The sequence below is a fragment of the Homarus americanus genome, unplaced genomic scaffold (assembly GCF_018991925.1).
Source record: "Homarus americanus isolate GMGI-L3 unplaced genomic scaffold, GMGI_Hamer_2.0 scaffold2759, whole genome shotgun sequence".
Taxonomy (NCBI): Eukaryota; Metazoa; Arthropoda; class Malacostraca; order Decapoda; family Nephropidae; genus Homarus; species Homarus americanus.
In genome coordinates, this window is record NW_024748710.1 from 52,724 (window position 1) to 74,725 (window position 22,002).

Here is a 22,002-nt window from a genome sequence, read left to right on the forward strand (position 1 = left end):
ATCTGTTGATCGTTACAGCTGTTGATCGTTACAGCTTTTGATCTTTACATCTGTTGATCGTTACATCTGTTGATCGTTACACTGTTGATCTTTGCATCTGTTGATCGTTACATCTGTTGACCTTTACATCTGTTGATCGTTACACTGTTGATCTTTACATCTGTTGATCGTTACACTGTTGATCTTTACATCTGTTGATCGTTACACCTGTTGATCGGTACATCTGTTTTAATCAAATTAAATGTGCAATGTTGCCTTATTAACTGTCTCTGATGTGTTGACATATTATGACGGCAACAATAACAAAGTGGTTCAGGTAGTGTAGGTTCCCCAGAGTTAAGGTACAGTACTAACTCTTGTTATAGTATACTGTACTGTACAGCGCTTAGGTGTAATGGTATCACTGGTCTGATTATCTTTAAGTTTTTATTCTTTTGTGTGTCTGTCATCTGTTTGATGGAGTAAGATTATTGTACTTGTCATTACTAATGTTAATGTTAGCCTTATATATATATATATATATATATATATATATATATATATATATATATATATATATATATATATATATATATATATATATATATATATATATATATATATATATGATAGTATTTACACTCGAGGTGTTTATTATTTACATCACTGACTACACTGTTGACAAATGAGTGTTTTGATGCGGTGTTGCCACGTCGCCCACCACTGTACATAACCCCGCACGCTCTATCTAGTTTATTGCCTGGCTGGAGTTTAGCCTCGTCTCTCCCGCCAGTTGTCGCCGTTTATTTATCCCCTCGCACCTTTGTTTGCCATGTGTTCCCTGTCGTGGAGATATTGTCGTTGTAAATAGTGATTTTTTATTAGGGCTCAACATCTGGTCCGTTTATATTGCCCCCGCCCTCCTCTCCTGCAAGTGGGTCTTATCACAGGGTGGCCATTCATCAATTGCTGGGTCGCTGCTCCAGGAAGCTTATCTCCACTTGCACCCAAAGATGGCCGAGGCGACGTGTGAGCGGCTGTCTGAGTGGTCGAGATCATGCAAACCAGGGTGTGATTGGCTTAAATGTTGGTGCGAGATGTAAACATGCTAGTGATTGGTTCGGACCGATTCAGGCGGAGGGTTTTGTGTGTTGGAATGTTATTGTGTGTGTGTGTGTGTGTGTGTGTGTGTGTGTGTGTGTGTGTGTCCCCTAGTGTTTTTAAGTGGGGATGTGATTGGTCATAAGAACAAAATGGCAAGGTGTCAGCCGTGATTTTTAACTAGTCTGTGAAAGAGAGAAGTAGGCTTACATTTTTTTTTTATTCTGCTCAATTTTAAGTCAGTGGAATATTGGTGTTCCATCCAAGAGGCAGAAAGCCGTACGTAAGAAAAGGTCTCATTTATCTATCTTGTGGGGAGTCGCGTTGTCATGTCGCCAAACGATGATAGAAGAGGAAGGCGACGATCGACAGACAACACTCGGAGATCACGTTTCAAAACAACTGTGGTGAGAGACTCGAACAGATACTGTGGGTGTAAAGTTTCCTGCCAGCCTAAAGGTATTCTCTCTCTCTCTCTCTCTCTCTCTCTCTCTCTCTCTCTCTCTCTCGTCGTATTAGGATTCTGCTCTAATATGCCCCAGTTCCATTTGGCCCCAATTCTACGAAACTCCAATAACAATACTTTCCTATTAGGCCCCAGTTTTATCCAGCCCCAGTTCTAATAACCCCCCAAATAAATAGGCCTCAGTGCAGTCCTACGCCTCACGCCCACGAGGCCCCAATCCCACTAAGCCCCAATCTCACTAGCCCTAGTCCCATAGGTCTCTGTCCCACAAGCCCCCAGTCCCACTAGCTCCAGTCTCAATAGCCCCAGTCCCCAGTGTTATCAGGCATTGTCTTACTTGTCCCTAGTCTTATCAGTCCCAAGTCTTACCAGGCCTCAGTGTCAGGCCCTACTCTTACTAGTCCATAGTCTTATCAGTCCCTAGTCTTACCAGGCCTCAGTGTCAGGCCCTACTCTTACTAGTCCATAGTCTTATCAGTCCCTAGTCTTACCATTCCCTAGTCTTATCAGTCCCTAGTCTTATCAGTCTCTAGTCTTACCAGTTCTTAGTCTTGCCTGGCCTGAGTCACCTGCAGTTAACTTTAGTCACCTGAAGGGTCACTAGTCGAGTCACCTGTAGTGCTATTATCAGAGACAACTGTAAGTCACTTTAGAGTTACCTGTAGAGTCATTTGTAAAGTAACTTGTAGTCACCTTTAAAGCCACTTTTACTCAAATGTAGAGCTACTTGGAGAGTCACTTGTAGTAACTTGTAGAACCACTTGTAGAGTCACTTGTAGAAAGTGACCAGTAAAGATATAATTTTTTAATCACCTGTAGTCACTTTTTGAGTCACTCAGTCACATATAGGTACTAGTAATGTCCTGTTGAGTCCCTTGTAGAATTGCGTACTGAGTCACCTGTATAGTCACAAGTAGTCGTCTGTAGTGACTCAAACTATAAGTGATTAGTGGTGAGTCAGTTTTCACCTGGGTTTCCTTCCCCCTCCTCTCCTCTACTCTAAAGTGACTCATGAGTACTCGAGTGGCTCATTCCTTACCCAGCAAGTGTCTTGTCCGAGTCAGGGGTACCGCCTCGCTGATTGGCTAAGAGGGAGTGCATCTGGAGCTGTGATTGGCTAAGGGGAATGTATCCGGGCCTTTGATTGGGCAAGAGAAATGTATCCGGCCTTGTGATTGGGTAAGAGGAGTGTATCCGGTGCCGTGATTGGTTGGATGTGGGCCCGAGGAGCTGGCAAGACGGGCCCCAGCTAAGACAGGATGTTGGGTATCAGTGCGACGGAGGCGGGAGGGGAGATAACATGTGTGTGTGTGTAAAGACCCTGTATTCCTCAGAACGGAAATAAAAAATAAAATAAAATTAACCCCAATAACCTAACCACCTCACATGATCACTGACGGAGTGTCTGCTTAGCTTTGACCCTGGGCGACTAGTTTATCGTGCACCCCATGCACAGTAGCGCAAGACATCAGCATATGCATGATAATATATAAGTAAATAATACACATACAATGATTAAAGACCCTAACCTAGCCCAACCTAACCTAATTCCTCCAGGTAGAATTAGGAGGTTTAATCATCAAGGGTGTCTAATCTTCACGTGATCTGAAAATTTACTTCATATCCTCTGAGAGACAATAGAAATAGGTGAGGAGTATTGGGTTCTGTATCCCTGAAGTCTTTCTCACAGGGCCACACCATTGATCAGCCAGCTAGGGTCTTACCTCTTCTGTCTCCTGTCCACCCTGTCCATAATAATGTGACGGACTGATGAGAAAAAAGACGTGAAATAATGGAAAACTGATGGGCGATGCGGGGTGAAAATGTTAGACAGAGGTGAAAATGAATGGAAATATACGACAAGAAGATGAATTGAAGTGAAATAGATGATGAAGGTGAAAATGAGGAGGGAAGGAGGGGGAGGTCGGTAGTGAAATGCGAGATCTAGGGAGAACAAGGAGTAGCAGGAAGGAAGAATAGGAAGTAGTGACTGAAAATACATGGAAATTAAATTAAATATAGCTGGAGTTGTAAGAGAATATATTTCGAGTTAGTATTGCTTTTATTAATGTACTTGTATCTGAATTCCTGTCAGAAATCTTTTATGAAAATCTTATCATCTTTTCGTACTAATTCTCCTTTTATTTTCTTCTTATTGCAGGTAATCTCCAGGTACATAATCTATACGTGCGTGTGTGTGTGTGTGTGTGTGTGTGTGTGTATCAGAAGAAGTCAAAGATAGCAGGAACACGATTCGTAAATTCAATATTATTTTACCAGACATTTCTCTCCTTTATCCTTTTGAACCCTTCCTCTACCACTAACCTTTCCCGTAAAAACAAAAATACACACAAAATATATTAAACTTTTCACCCAAGGCCTTATATACTTTTTTCCTGTGTTTGGATAAAAGTTCCCCCGAGAAGATATGGGTGGAACTATAACAGCCATCACCACTGTTGAGTTTTATTTTCATTATTATGCTCGTATAAACACTTTTTTTTTATCTACAAATATTCTTTCTTCTTTCCAGGTGATGCAGATAATTAGCCTTGGACTGAGGGTGAGAACTACAGGTGCTTATTAGACTTTACTGTGGATATAAAGAAAGGAACCATGACTAACAGAAACTTGTGAAAGAGACAGAGAGAAAAACGTAAGTGCATGTTGAAAGAAATATTATAATGAAGAGAATTGGAAGGGAGAAGAATTAGAACGAGCGAGTGAACGTTTATGGTGTGTCACGTTCACCCGCAGAGGAACTTACTACCGTGTTAATGTACAAGTGTGCAAGTGTGGGTGAAGAGGAATGGTTCAGAAATATTTTGTAAAAGTTCATAAGAGTAATGAGTTGTAATTCGTCGCGTGTATGATGCCGTGTTTATCCTACCTATTGTGCGTAGTGAAGTGTAGTGTGTATAACTGTGAAAAAGGTGTAGTGTGTAAAGCCTCTGACTGTGTATTAGTCAACTGTACAACCCTGTAGCCTGTCCCGCAGCAGCAGCAGCAGAAGCGAGGTGTGTCCCGCTTGCCTGCGAGTGTTCAAGTGGAGGAGCTGAGCTGGGTAGGAGACGTCCCCCTGGGTTCCCCTGGTCGAGGTTGGGGTGGGACAGCAGAGGGTGGGGGTGGGGGGCCTGGAGTGTTGTGGGTGGGCCCGGCCCGTGAGTGGGGGGGTGGCACGCATGCCCAGGTGCTCCCCACTCCTCCTCCCAGGGGTGACTTGCCACCGCCGCCGCTACCCCGCCGCTAGACCGCCGCCGTGTTTCGTCCGCGCGGCACACGACCCTGTCTGTGTCCCCCCTCACCTGCCGCTCCTCGCTCACACCTGTGCTCGCGTTGTTGTCTGTGTCATGCAGGACGCAGGGCCTGTACAGTGGTGTTTGGTCTAGCCTGTCCCTTCAGGAAGGCCGCACCCGCTGTCTGTTGACCAATGTAAAGGTCATGACACACACTGACTTTTAACGATCGTGTCCCTTCCTGAGACTCTCTCTCCCTGTCGTGTTGACGTCTGTGCTGTGGTGACTTGTAGTGAGCGTTACCAAGTGTCACCCAGGAGGTCACCAGTGTAGAGGAGGTCCCTGGCGTTTGACCTTTGACCCATGTGTTCTTCAAGAGCGTAGAGTGATCCTGCCTGACCTCCCTACCGCCACACCTGGCCCCGGCACCGTCCCACACACTCAACAGGTAAGGTTTTTCCTGAACACAAATTTGTCAATAATCTCGTAGTGTCGCTGTGTACTATACACTTGTGTTAGTGGGTGTACTATGTGTAGTGACCAAAGTGTATGAATGTAGTATACAAATGAATTGATGTGCAAGAACCATAGTGAATACATGGAGAGTACCTTGCTTGTATTACTGTGTATAACGGGGCCACTGGTGGACAATACACGAATCACACACTGAGCTAGAGGGCAGAATTATGTTATATTACTCAACTATGTCTGGAGTACGAATTTAAACAACAATATCACCCGAAAGAGTCAATTTATTCCGACAAAACACACACACACACACACACACACACTGGCTGTATAGAGTGACATCATATTATAAATGAGATGAGGTCACACAACAGCTCCCAGGAGACACTTTACAAATGAGATACTTAACACTTAATAGCTCACAGTCTGACCGACATCATGAACAGTTAAATGCCTCCAAGTGAGACATTAAATTACGAGGCAGCATTGGAAATTATTGACCAGTTTTATCTGCAGAGCGCTAACACTGGGACAAGGAGAGAGAGAGAGAGAGAGAGAGAGAGAGAGAGAGAGAGAGAGAGAGAGAGAGAGAGAGAGAGAGAGAGAGAGAGAGAGAATAATACATAATGAAACGAACGACAGAGCGAAAAACATAAAGAGTAATATAGAAAGAGTAATAGTTACATAAGAAGAGAGAGAGAGAGAGAGTTTCACGGCTCTCCCCCTCTCTCTCTCTCTCTCTTTATTAATCTCTCTATCTTTGCCAGTCTTTCCTTCTCTCTGTTTCTCTCCGCTCCCCCCTCCCCCTGCCTATTTTATTCTCTCTTCGAATCCTTCCATTACCGCGTCTCTCTCTCTCATACACCTATTCATCCTATTCCCCATACACGCAGTAAAGGCAACAGCAGGTATACAGTGGTGCCCGGCTGTGTGTGTGTGTGTGTGTGTGTGTGTGTGTGTGTGTGTGTGAGGCAGAAAGATAAAGACAGATAAAACAGATACAGAGACGAGAAGACAGAGAGGCAGAATAGGAGTCAGAAAGTCACATAGACAGACAGTAAGAGACAGTTAAATTAGAGTGAGACAGAACACAAGCCGTGAGTGACAGGTAAATCATTGAGAAACAGATAGAAATGAGAAAGAAAGAAAGAGAAAGAAAGAAAGAAAGAAAAAGTGACAAGGTGATAGTGTGAGAGAGAGAGGGAAATCTGACAAAGCAGAAGTGACGGAAATATGCCTGACACACACACACGCCGAGTTAAGTCTGCAGCAATATATATATATATATATATATATATATATATATATATATATATATATATATATATATATATATATATATATATATATATATGAAGCGATCTGGCTGATTCAGATTCTTTTCTCTTTACTCCTACTGTATTTCAGTTTCACCACTCTTTCCTTCAACCCCTAATAATTCAATTTCATAACTAAAGACCTGTACCGTATATTATATATATATATATATATATATATATATATATATATATATATATATATATATATATATATATATATATATATATATAATAGTGTCAAAGGAGGAATAAAGTTAAGTAAAAATGGCCAACATTAAGTAAAGGATTCGCTAGATGATATATTGTGGCGGTAAATTATTAAATGACACAAAACTTACTCAAAATGGTTAACTTTATTCATAATTTATTCACTAGATAGTACAGGTAGAAAAAAATAGTTATGGTATGTTTATAAATGGTTTCCTAGACGTCATTAATAGTTAGTGGAGAATTATTACCCAAAGACAAGACAAAATATCTCAACTGAGGAACTATTTGTAACCTTCGCACAACTTGTCGGGTGAAGGGGCTACTGGTTTGACCCCTAGACGCTGGCAGATTCTCTAAACGTGACAATGGCGGCCAGAGAGTCAATAGGTATTAACGACGAAATAATTACGTAATAATAGCGTGATAATGGCGTAATAATGTGGTGCAGAGGGTGTAGGGGGGGGTGCGCCATGCGGGCCATTGAGAACCAAAGCCGCGCCACGCCCGTCCCCCGACACCACCCAGCCGCTGCGTCTTTGTTTTGGTTTGTTTACATTGAGTCGCTGTTCTGTGTGTGTATCTGTCTGATGACTTTTGTGTTGCGTCTCTAGTCTCTACTGAGTATGAAAGACACACTCATCTGTGCTACTTGTCCGTCTGTCAGTATGTCAGTATACAAGGTTGTTTTCGAACTGATTTTAAACACCAGTGAAGGTTATATTCTTATTATTTTCCTGTATCTCTCTGTCTGTCTGTCTGTCTCTCTCTGTCTGTCTGTCTGGGCTAAATCGACAGCTTAGACAATGGTACGTTTGGGTAAAAGTAGGTCATTGTCACTTTTTTTTGCGTAATAGCACATCACATCACATTACATCACGTAACATCACATAGCACCACGTAACACCGCATAGCATCACATAGTAACACATAGCAACACATAACACCACATAACATCACATAACATCACATATATACATCATACATCATCACATAACATCACACAGCACCACATAACATCACACAGCACTGCATAACAACATATAACAACATAACATTACATAGTACACTCAGTATCACATAATATCACACAGCGCAACACAACATCACATATCAACGCATAACATCGCAAAACATCACACACAGCCACACAGCATCACATAACATCGCACAGCACCGCATATCATCACACAGCGCCACATAACATCACACAGCGCCACATAACAACATATCACAACAACACGTAGCATTACATAGTATCACATAACACACATCAACACACAACATCACATAACATCGCAAAACATCACATAACACCACACAGAGCCACATAACATTACACAACATCACATAACATCATATAGCAACACAACATCACATAACAACACATAACATCGCATAGCAACACATGACATCATATAACATCACATTGCAACACATAACATCATATTGCAACACATGACATCATATTGCAACACATAACATCACATTGCAACACATAACATCACATAATATCACGCAACACCGTAAAGCAACGCACAGCATCACATAACATCATTTATTCGTTTGATGTGTGTGTGTGTGTGTGTGTGTGTAATAATAATAATAATAATAATAATAATAATTAACGGTTTATTGAAAGAGCATGGCAGCTGGAAGGCTGAAAATATACAGTTACATAATTAGGGAATGGATCTCTTGATTTACAAATAATATACAAGTACAATAAGTGATACCAATATGACATATAATTGTGAGTATGTGCGTGTGTATCAGTGTGTGTGTGTGTTTATCTCAGCGTATGTGCGTGTTTAACTCAGTGTGTGTGTGTGTGTGTGTGTGTGTATGTCACTCAGTCGATCAATAATAATATGTAAACTATCATAACGCCGTCAAGTATTTAAAAGTAACGTAACATATTATACAGTATATCATTTTTATTTATTAACACGACTGTTACTAGAGTTTCGAACCCAGACCTATCAGACGGTAGACGGGAGCACAACCAACTGTGCCACCAATAGCTGTAGTCTTATGTATCCGGCCACGTCACTACTAACCTTCAGTGTATTTGATAGCAGTGACAGTAGTTATTATTATTATTACTATATTGTGTGTGTGTGTGTGTGTGTGTGCCCTTGTGTCCTGTATAACCCGACACACACACACACACACACACACACACACACACACACACACACACACACACACACACACGCACACACACAACGCTCGCCCACGCATAAGGCTTAAATTGATGAAGCGACCTGATACTTTCTAATAGGTTCGAGGACGATCTGGACACACACGTACAGATACACTGGGAGATCTGAGACACACACACACGTACAGATACACTGGGAGATCTGAGAACACACACACGTACAGATACACGGAGAGATCTGGAGACACACACACGTACAGATACACGGAGAGATCTGGAGACACACGTACAGATGCACGGAGATCTGACACACACACGTACAGATACACGGAGAGATCTGAGACACACACGTACAGATGCACGGAGATCTGGAGACACACACACACACACACACACACACACACAAACAAACACACACACACACACACACACACACACACATAACGTCTCCACACACACACAACTATTAACGTCTCCTACACACACACACACACACACTATTAACGTCTCCTACACACACACACAGACACACTATTAACGTCTCCTACACACACACACTATTAACGTCTCCCTACACACACACACACACACACACCATTAACGTCTCCTACACACACACAGACACACTATTAACGTCTCCTACACACACACACAGACACACTATTAACGTCTCCTACACACACACACACACACACTATTAACGTCTCCTACACACACACAGACACATTATTAACGTCTCCTACACACACACACAGACACACTATTAACGTCTCCCTACACACACACACACACACACTATTAACGTCTCCCACACACACACACACACACACTATTAACGTCTCCACACACACACACACACACTATTAACGTCTCCTACACACACACAGACACACTATTAACGTCTCCCACACACACACACACACCATTAACGTCCCACACACACAACACACACACCCAACACACATTAACGTCTCCACACACACACAGACACACTATTAACGTCTCCTACACACACAACACACCATTAACGTCTCCACACACAACACACAACACACACACACAACACACAAAGTCTACACACACACAGACACACTATTAACCCCCACACACACAGACACACTATTAACGTCTCCTACACACACACACACACACACACCATTAACGTCTCCTACACACACACACACACACTATTAACGTCTCCTCACACACACACACACACACACCTATTAACGTCTCCTACACACACACCATTAACGTCTCCTACACACACACAGACACACTATTAACGTCTCCTACACACACACACAAACACACTATTAACGTCTCCCTACACACACACAGACACATTAACGTCTCCTACACACACACACACACACACTATTAACGTCTCCTACACACACACAGACACACCTATTAACGTCTCCTACACACACACACAACACAAACATTAACGTCTCCCTACACACACACACACTATTAACGCTCCACACACACACAGACACACTGTAACGTCTCCACACACACACACACAACACACAGACACACCATTAACGTCTCCTACACACACACACAAACACACAATTAACTCCCTACACACACACACACAGACACACTATTAACGTCTCCTACACACACACACAGACACACTATTAACGTCTCCTACACAAACACACACACACAGACACACTATTAACGTCTCCCACACAACACTATTAACGTCTCCTACACACACACACACACACCACTATTAACGTCTCCTACACACACACACAGACACTATTAACGTCTCCTACACACACACACACACACACACAGACACACTATTAACGTCTCCCTACACACACACACACACACACACACTATTAACGTCTCCTACACACACACACACACACACACACTTTAACGTCTCCACACACAACAACTATTAACGTCTCCACACACACACACAAACACACTATTAACGTCTCCCTACACAACACACACACACACACTATTAAGTCTCCTACACACACACAGACACACCATTAACGTCTCCTACACACACACACACACACACACACACACACACACACACACACACACACACACACACACACACATAACGTCTCCACACACAGACACACTATTAACGTCTCCTACACACACACAGACACACTATTAACGCTCCTACACACACACAGACACACCTATTAACGTCTCCCTACACACACACAGACACACTATTAACGTCTCCTACACACACACACACACACTATTAACGTCTCCACACACAGACACACATTAACGTCTCCTACACACAACACAGACACACTATTAACGTCTCCTACACACACACACAGACACACTATTAACGTCTCCTACACACACACACACACACTATTAACGTCTCCTACACACACACACACACACTAACGTCTCCTACACACACACACAAACACACTATTAACGTCTCCTACACACACACAAACACACTATTAACGTCTCCTACACACACACACAATCATTAACGTCTCCCTACACACACACACACACAAACACACTATTAACGTCTCCTCACACACACACACACACTATTAACGTCTCCCCTACCACACACAGACACACTATTAACGTCTCCACACACACACTATTAACGTCTCCTACACACACACACACAACACCATTAACGTCTCCTACACACACACACACACTATTAACGTCTCCTACACACACACACAGACACACTATTAACGTCTCCTACACACACACAGACACACTATTAACGTCTCCTACACACACACACTATTAACGTCTCCTACACACACACACACACACACACTATTAACGTCTCCTACACACACACACACACTATTAACGTCTCCTACACACACAGACACACTATTAACGTCTCCTATACACAAAGAGCCATAAAACAGCGCTGGGCCAACTTTGTGCCTTAAAATCTGTAAAAGTTTATAATTAGCGTCAACAAAGAAAGGAAGAAGAGAGGAATCACTTTGTCTTGTTCTGTCTTTAGGTCGCGTAATAGTGCTGAAAGATACTTGCTAATCTCTCTCTCTCTCCCTCTCTCTCTCTTTCTCTCTCTCTCTCTCTCTCTCTCTCTCTCTCTCTCTCTCTCTGTTATTTTTCTATTATTTAAATTATACTTTTTTTTAATTTAATTTGTATTTAATTTTACTAATTTATTTTATATTTTACATTTATTTTGTTAACCTTACACCACACACACACACACACTATATATACAGGTATATGTATAAATTCAGTTCACATTTAATTATTTTATAATATTTGTTTTTCATAATTTATTGTCATTTTTATTTACCAATTTCACATTATTTTCATTATTACCGAGTCATTATCACTTTTTATTAATCTGGTTTTATTTCTGCGAGTGAGGTGTGTGTGTGTGTGTGTGTGTGTGTGTGTGTGTTTCAAGGAGGGGGATGCGTCGGGAAGTAGTTGTTTGTTTTATTCCCTTACCAAGTTTTGTGGCTGAGTAATATATCTTTTAAATGAAGGTGATCTGTCTGTCTAGCTGAACTGAGTGCACATTCTCTCTCTCTCTCACTCTCTCTCAGTTTCTCTCTTTCTGCCTCTCTATCTCTCTCTTCCTTGGTCTCTGTTTCTATCCCTATTCCTCGGTCACTCTATTGTTTTGTCTCTCTCTATTCGTCTCTCATTTATTTTTCTCCCCCATCCTCCTCAGTTCACCCTCCCTCCCTTCTCCCTCTTTTAATATCTTCCTTCCTCTCTCTTCCCTCATTTCTCCCTCCCTTACCCCCATTTCTCTGTTTTACAACCGCACTTATGCCCGTTCTTCAGTATATGGGTCTGCTCTATAAATACCGCCAGTCTTATCTTCAGTATATGGTTCTGCCCTATAAATACCGCCAGTCTTATCTTCAGTATATGGTTCTGCCCTATAAATACCGCCAGTCTTATCTTCAGTATATGGTTCTGCCCTATAAATACCGCCAGTCTTATCTTCAGTATATGGTTCTGCCCTATAAATACCGCCAGTCTTATCTTCAGTATATGGTTCTGCCCTATAAATACCGCCAGTCTTATCTTCTTCAGTATATGGGTCTGCCCTATAAATACCGCCAGTCTTATCTTCAGTATATGGTTCTGCCCTATAAATACCGCCAGTCTTATCTTCAGTATATGGGTCTGCTCTATAAATACCGCCAGTCTTATCTTCAGTATATGGTTCTGCCCTATAAATACCGCCAGTCTTATCTTCAGTATATGGTTCTGCCCTATAAATACCGCCAGTCTTATCTTCAGTATATGGTTCTGCCCTATAAATACCGCCAGTCTTATCTTCAGTATATGGTTCTGCCCTATAAATACCGCCAGTCTTATCTTCAGTATATGGTTCTGCCCAAATACCGCCAGTCTTATCTTCAGTATATGGTTCTGCCTCTATAAATACCGCCAGTCTTATCTTCAGTATATGGTTCTGCCTCTATAAATACCGCCAGTCTTATCTTCAGTATATGGGTCTGCTCTATAAATACCGCCAGTCTTATCTTCAGTATATGGGTCTGCTCTATAAATACCAGTCTTATCTTCAGTATATGGGTCTTCTATAAATACCGCCAGTCTTATCTTCAGTATATGGTTCTGCCCTATAAATACCGCCAGTCTTATCTTCAGTATATGGGTCTGCTCTATAAATACCGCCAGTCTTATCTTCAGTATATGGTTCTGCCCTTAAATACCGCCATCTTTCTCAGTATATGGTTCTTCCCTATAAATACCGCCAGTCTTATCTTCAGTATATGGGTCTGCCCTATAAATACCGCCAGTCTTATCTTCAGTATATGGTTCTGCCCTATAATACCGCCAGTCTTATCTTCAGTATATGGGTCTGCTCTATAAATACCGCCAGTCTTATCTTCAGTATATGGGTCTGCTCTATAAATACCGCCAGTCTTATCTTCAGTATATGGTTCTGCCCTATAAATACCGCCAGTCTTATCTTCAGTATATGGGTCTGCCCTATAAATACCGCCAGTCTTATCTTCAGTATGTGGGTCTGCTCTATAAATACCGCCAGTCTTATCTTCAGTATATGGTTCTGCTCTATAAATACCGCCAGTCTTATCTTCAGTATATGGGTCTGCTCTATAAATAAATACCGCCAGTCTTATCTTCAGTATATGGGTCTGCTCTATAAATACCGCCAGTCTTATCTTCAGTATATGGTTCTGCCCTATAAATACCGCCAGTCTTATCTTCAGTATATGGGTCTGCCCTATAAATACCGCCAGTCTTATCTTCAGTATATGGGTCTGCTCTATAAATACCGCCAGTCTAAGTCTTCAGATAATCTCTTTGTTCCTATAAAATTGTCAAAAACATATTGCTATTAATATTCTACTGTTCAGTTCTCATTACACACACACACACACACACACACACACACACACACACACACACAAACACAAATTACAGTTTAAATGTTACAAAAGCCATTAAAATAATTACATAGTTAAATTTAGGATACATTTTATTAGTTGTACACATAATACTACAGGGTATATATTCCTATCTGATGACGGGAACAATTATTAACAATCATAAACAGTATATAATTATTGATGTTTAACTAAATATAAATTATAATGAAACAAATGAGGCGACAAATGCAGAAACACAATTAAAACAATAAAATAGACAAATTAGTGGATGACATAATATGATAAAAAATATATATATAGTAATTAGAAGCAACGCAAAATGAACCGAATATTTCAACAAGTCAGGTATTGTTATTTGAATTTAATTAGACAGGTAACAGTGGACAGAAATTCTCACACGGAATCACCTTATTATTGAGATTCTGAATTTGTATTATTATTATTGTTTTCATACCCAGATAACAATTAATGTTATATAATTTATGTCTGAAGTTAAATAGACATGACATACTCGTGTTTGTATAGTTGAGTTACGAGATGTCTTTTTGTGATGTCTTAAACCTGTGTATATAGCAAATAAAAGCTCAGGGTCTGTCACAATGATACGTGAAACTAAAAGACTAACAACTCACGGCATGATTCTGGCTGTCAACAATGTGAAGGTTTTGGTGATATTATGAGTCACTTACTGTTTAATATACAAAGGGCGGGCACGTGTCTCAGTCAGTCAGTCAGTCAGTCAGTCAGTCAGTTAGTTAGTGAGTCGGTCAGTCAGTGTGTGAGTGAGTCAGTGAGTAGGTCAGTCAGTGTGTGAGTGAGTCAGTGAGTCAGTCATTCAGGTACTCTGTTAGTTGTACTGTGACCAGGTGAAAAAGCGCCCTTGTTTAGTCCCGTGTACAGGTATAGTGGTAGTGCTACTTGTACACCTTAATGATGAGTTGTGTGTGTGTGTGTGTGTGTGTGTGTGTGTGTGTGTGTGTGTGTGTGTGTGTGTGCCTGCGCGCGCCTTCCGTTGAGGGTGTAGTACTTTTTTTGTTGGGTACTCCTCTCTTTAATTACTGTTGCCGAGCCAATAATTTATGAATTCATAAATAATTTGATCAGTGTGAAGTGTCTCGTATAGGAATGAAAACAATGACTCGGCGTCTTTACCGAAGCCACTTATAAAAACTTCCCATGATTTTATAGATCCAGACATTACGACTTGGTTCGATAATTTGGTCTTTGTTTATTTACTGTTGTTTATTAGTTGTATCTTAGTAATTATTCTTGTTTTCTTTCGTTTATGTGGTTAATATTTTTTGGGGGGTTAGAATTTTTTTTTTCTTTAATTAGTCGTTGAGGAAATAATGATTCTGAGATATATCTTTGTTGACGGTGGACCAACATCTTACATCCTGAGTGTATTGACAAGCACCGCGTCTGCCCCCTGCGTCATATTATTACCCCCCTCCCTCTCTTCTCACCCCCCCCCCGTCAGCCCCTAGCCCACTTCACTACCACCTAGCCCCTACCATCTAGCCCCTCTCCAACCCCTATTCCCCACTTCCATCCCTTAGACCCCACCTCCACCCCTAGCCCCCTCCAACTCCACCTCCATCCTTTAGAAGCAGCCTCCCCTCCCAAGCCTTCTCCACCCCCTCCACCCCCACACCTCCATCCCCACCCCTCCATCCCCATCCCTCCATCCCCCACTCCCCACCCCCACCCCCCACAAGCCCAATGAGTAAAACTGGCTGTCACTTCCTTGACACATGTATTATGACATTTAACTACCACGCCGAGATAATAAGATACAGGCATCTAAGAGACGTTTACACCATGAATATCCTTGAACATAGCCGTCAATACCCCCCCCACCACTATCACCACGACCACCACCAACACTACCACCATTATCAACACTACTACCACTACCATTACCTCCAATACCACCCTCACCACCACCACCACCACCATCATCACCACCACCACCACTATCACACTATCACTCACCACCACTATCACTACCACCACCACCACTATCACCACCGCTATCACCACCACCATCACCACCACCATTATCACCACCACCACCACCACTACCACCCCACAACCACCACCATCACCACCACCACCATCACCACCACCACCACACCACTCACCACACTACTACCACCACCACCATCACCATCACCACCACCACCACCACCACCACCACCACCACTCCACCATCACCGCAACCAGCACCAGACAAGCATCACTATTAAATATATTTTTTAATAAAGTCTCAAGAACCCAAAGCGATTCATACCTCGAGTAGGAGATATAAAGTTATAAAATACAAGTTTACGATACATATATACGACGCCTTCTTCACTCTGTTCTCAAATGTGCAAATTTAACCAGTTTGAATGAAAGAAATCCCTGGGTTGGTTGTAGAAAGGCGTAACCAACATGTGTGTGTGTGTGTGTGTGTGTGTGTGTGAATAGTACTGTACCATGAGGAACCGGCGATTGTAGACTGGAGTTTCTTTGGTTAGGTTAGGTTATGCTAGGTTAGGTTATGCTAGGTTAAGTTAAATTAGGTTAAGTTAGTTTTGTTTAAGTTAGGTTTAGTTAATATCACATTAGGGTATATATAATCAGGTAAAATAAATTAACTCCTAAACCTCCATTAAAACTAACTTAATATCGAAAATTATATAACGAAATTATGACGAGATTTACTTACTGAAAGATATATTAAAACCTGTCAATTAAATTCGCAACTAAACCACAGACAAACAATAATTAACAAGACAGTTTTAAGTTTTAGTTCACTGTGGTCTTCAAGAATTATAAAACAGCAACATTGACTTCATCGTAAATATAACTAAACCAAATGTAATTATAATCTGTTCTAATGAGTTAATTTGTAGTTGATAGCTGGAGGAATATTTATTTTTATAATTAAACACCACAGAATTTAAGAGTTAATATCCGTTTAAGAGTCCTAGAGGTTAACAGCACAGAATTTAAGAGTTAATATCCGTTTAAGAGTCCTAGAAGTTAACAGCACAGAATTTAAGAGTTAACATCCACTTAAAGTCTCATAAGTTAACATCACAGAATTTTTAAGAGTTAATATCCACTTACGAGTCTCAGAAGTTAACAGCTAAAAGGATTAAAGTGTTTTTCTCTACAAGTTAAGAGCATGGGAGTTAAGGAGCTGTGCATAAAGACTGGCTGTCTATCGAAACCCATAACTCGAGTGGACAGGCAATTTACGGCAGCGATTTGTGTATGAAACATGTTTTTGGGGGGAACTTGTAAGGCGGCCGCGTCTCTCTCTCTCTCTCTCTCTCTCTCTCTCACACACAAGAGAAGTGCTATTTCTATTACTCCTTTTCATTCTTTCTTCCTCTTTCTCTATTTCCACTCTTCTCTCTCAACAACATTCCTCTTTTCCTCCTCCCCTTTCCTTCTTTTTTTCTCCCTCCATTCCTCCCTCTTCTCTCTCTTATCATCCTTCTTTTCCCTCCTTCCTTCACTCTTGCTTCCCTCCCTCCTTCCTTTTTTATTCCCTCCGTCCCTCCTCCTTTTTTATTCCCTCCGTCCCTCCATCTCTCTCTGCCTTTGTCCCTTCCGCCCTCCCCTCATCCCTCCGCCCTCTCTCCCTCCCTCCGCCCTCTCTCCCTCCCTCCGCCCTCTCTCCCTCTCTCGACAGGATATAAAGAAGGCGGACAGATCAATCTTTAACACCAGGTCCGCGAGACTCTCATGACTGAATTAAATTGATAAGAATATTTTTCTTGTGAGCCGAGACGTGGCGGGGAGTCGCGCTCCTCTTATTGGTTGAGTCGCTCAGAGATACCACCGCTTATTGGCTGAGACGCCCGGTCATGCCACCACTTATTGGCTGAGAAAATACGCCACGTTACCACTCATTGGCTGAAACACCAGTCCACACCAATTGTCATTGGGCGAGACGTCAGGCTACGCCACCGTTCATTGGCTAAGACGCCTGGTCATGTTACCACTCATTGGCTGAGACGTCGTGACTCCACACATTTTATTGGCAGAGACCAGATCAGTTCCACCTTACGGTTTTCTTTACGAATTTCCAAATTTCATTCATGGGAAAGTTTAACTCCATTTGTTATACTTTATTGGACACCATTTGAGGACATTTTAAGGTATTTGGTTATATCAGGATAATTAAGGGTATTTTAGGGTATACTGTATAAGGTTACTTTCGGGTATACTGTATAAGGTTATTTTAGGGTATACTGTATAAGGGTATTTTAGGGTATACTGTATAAGGTTACTTTCGGGTATACTGTATAAGGTTATTTAAGGGTATACTGTATAAGGTTATTTTAGGGTATACTGTATAAGGTTATTTTAGGGTATACTGTATAAGGTTATTTTAGGGTATACTGTATAAGGTTATTTAAGGGTATACTGTATAAGGTTATTTTAGGGTATACTGTATAAGGTTATTTTAGGGTATACTGTATAAGGTTATTTAAGGGTATATAATACTGTATAAGGTTATTTTAGGGTATACTGTATAAGGTTATTTTAGGGTATACTGTATAAGGTTATTTTAGGGTATACTGTATAAGGTTATTTAAGGGTATATAATGTTATTTTAGGGTATGTAATGTTATTTTAGGGTATGTAATGTTATTTTAGGGTATATAAGGTTATTTTTGGGTATATAAGGTTATTTTTGGGTATATCAGGATATTTTAGGCCATTTCGTTATATTTTCCAGTTCATAATATATTTCGTAATGAACTTATACGATTTCATCCACAAACTAAAACAAATATCCTTGTATTATTATTTTTTTTCGTTTTTTAGCAATTTCCAGAGTTCAGTTAAAAGTTGAAATGTTTTAATCAGCTTTCAGGCAGTTCAATGTTTGCCTTACCTGACCTAACTGATGGATTTTTAAACACCCTATTGCTAAATGGGGGTAGGTTAGGTTAGGTTAGATTAGGTTACCAAGTATAGTAAAGCGGAGCCAAGAACCAATATTTATTTTTCTTTATCTTTTTTTTGTGAATTTAATGTTTTTTTATTGTCTTTTGTTTCTAGTTGAGGTTAGTGTCGTTGAATGATTTATTGCTGTATATTAAGTGAGAGAGAGAGAGAGAGAGAGAGAGAGAGACAAGTTGTGGTTGTATAAACACTGTGTGTGTGTGTGTGTGTGTGTGTGTGTGTGTGTGTGTGTGTGTGTGTGTGTGTGTGTGTGTGTCTGCCCAAATATTACAATAGACGATAGAATTTCAAAGTGGGTGAGTCAGTTGGGTGAAAATGAGCCTCAAAATGTACACAAACATCGACCATATTAACATACGCCATACTGGTGGGAGGGAGGGGTGAGTTCGATACGATCGACCTAAAAAAATTAACTTATATCGTTACTTGACTTACAGTTGAGCACATAATGGTATAAGATAGATTTATTTATCCTCCAGTCATGTCTGTCAGTCTGTCTATGTGTCTGTAAACCAGTCATGTCTGTCAGTCTGTCTGTATGTTCGTAAACCAGATATAGATTGATGGGTGATGATTGATGCTGTGAGCCAATCAAGTTGACGGGTGTTTTTTTTTTTTTTGGATGCTACCTAGTTGAGAGAAGCAATCATGTCCAAGCCTTGGCGAGTTTTTTACGTCACTGGTACTGATATAGTGAGCCAATTGTGTCTTGGTGGTGTTTGACGTCACTAATTGTTTGAAATAAGCCAATCACATTCTCTGGCTGGATATAACGTCATAATTGTTCCCACCAGAACCTCATTCAAAAGTGTAATAGGTAATAATTAAAGAAAAGTAACTGTGGGTGAATCATGGATGAATCAGACGCATTGTGGATGAATCAGTCACGTTGTGGATGAATCAGACGCATTGTGGATGAATTAGAAGCATTGTGGATGAATCAGACGCGTTGTGGATGAATCAGTCACGTTGTGGATGAATCAGACGCGTTGTGGATGAATCAGTCACGTTGTGGATGAATCAGTTGTGGATGAATCAGACGTCGTTGTGGATGAATCAGACGCATTGTGGATGAATTAGAAGCATTGTGGATGAATCAGTTGTGGATGAATTAGAAGCCTCTCCTTCATGGCCTCTCTCATGTGCTCTCTCTCTCTCTCTCTCTCTCTCTCTCTCTCTCTCTCTCTGTGTGTGTGTGTGTGTGTACTGAGACGTTTTTCAGCAAAGTGGTCGCTCAGTAAGGGTAATATTTGCTATCTCACACACACACACACACACACACACACACACACACACACACACACACTAAAATTAACCTTGATGCTGTTTACCTGTGAGTTCTTCCCCTCCCCTCCCCTACCCCCCTCCCCTCCTCCCTCCCCCCTCCCCCGTTGTTCCTCACTGCTTCCTCGCTTAACACGCGGGGGAAAAAAATATAAATATATAAAAAAAGTTAACATGTTAATTTAACCTGACTTGTATCTCACCAAAACACACACACACACACACACACACACATTTTGATAGTAATGGATTCCTCTCCATCTATCACACTCAGTAAAGACAGGAGAAAGATAGAGAAAGATTAGAGACAGACAGAGAGACAGACAGAGAGACAGACAGATACATGTTGTTGTTATGAATTATTTTGTCATTGATTTACACCTGTTCATAATTTACCTGGACTTGATGTTAATTGCGTAGTGAAGTTTTAATATTTAGGATTATATTTGTGATGTTTTGAGGTTGTAGTAATGTTGTTTTAAGGTTGTAGTGATGTTGTTTTAAGGTTGTAGTGATGTTGTTTTGAGGTTGTAGTGATGTTTTGAGGTTGTAGTAATGTTGTTTTAAGGTTATAGTGATGTTTTGAGGTTGTAGTAATGTTGTTTTAAGGTTGTAGTGATGTTTTAAAGTTGTAGTGATGTTTTAAAGTTGTAGTGATGTTTTGAGGTTGTAGAGTTGTTGTTCTGAGGTTGTAGTGATGTTGTTTATAATGAGTATTGCTGATGTAACCTTTTTTTTGTGATGGATTCGTCAATTTTCAGTAAAGTTTTTGATGGTCTATTCTCAAGTCTCTCTCTCTCTCTCTCTCTCTCTCTCTCTCTCTCTCTCTCTCTCTCATGCATAACGATGAAATTAGCCAAACTCCAGGGCTACCAGCGACGAGGAATGATTCACCTTGTGCTATTAAGAGGTCAAGAATGAATTGGGCTTTCGCAGGGAGAATGAAAAGGTTACATTGGAACATTCTGGGATGAAGTGAAGTATGATGGACAGCTTCAAATAGCGTTAGTGGAGAAGAATATCACTTTGGTAATATTCAGGTGGTGAAAAGGCCATGGAAGGAATGTATAGATCCTCGCACACACACTATTGGTCAGTTATGTTAAGGGATAATGGGCAGTGTCAGGCAGAGTTTCTTAAGTCAAATTGAACGGTAGCCTCAGGAAGTCTTTGCCAGTGAGGTTAGTTTTATGCACCAACAAAATAATAATAAGAATTGAGGCTTTAGGAGAATTTTAAGTATTTACAGAATGAAAAGAAAAGAAAAATACTTTGAAATTTATTGAATATTTTAATCATAATGGGTGAATGTAATGTAAAGGTATTAGGAGAAATAAATTATTTTGATGGTAATTTGATATTTATACTCTCTCTCTCT

General features: G+C 40.9%; 1 protein-coding gene across 2 annotated transcripts in view; it reads left to right on the forward strand.

Annotated features, from left to right (window-relative positions):
- The window catches only part of LOC121880386 (BMP-binding endothelial regulator protein-like), a 133,534-nt gene that overhangs the window by 12,460 nt on the left and 99,072 nt on the right, over positions 1 to 22,002 (forward strand). Inside the window, exon 1 of one of the 2 annotated variants that reach the window (XM_042387544.1) lies at positions 4,701 to 5,230. The exons of the other annotated variant lie outside the window; for it this stretch is intronic. The gene's annotated coding sequence lies outside the window, so the exon portion shown is untranslated. Of the gene's footprint in view, positions 1 to 4,700; positions 5,231 to 22,002 lie in introns of those variants that run through there. 2 annotated transcript variants of the gene reach the window in all.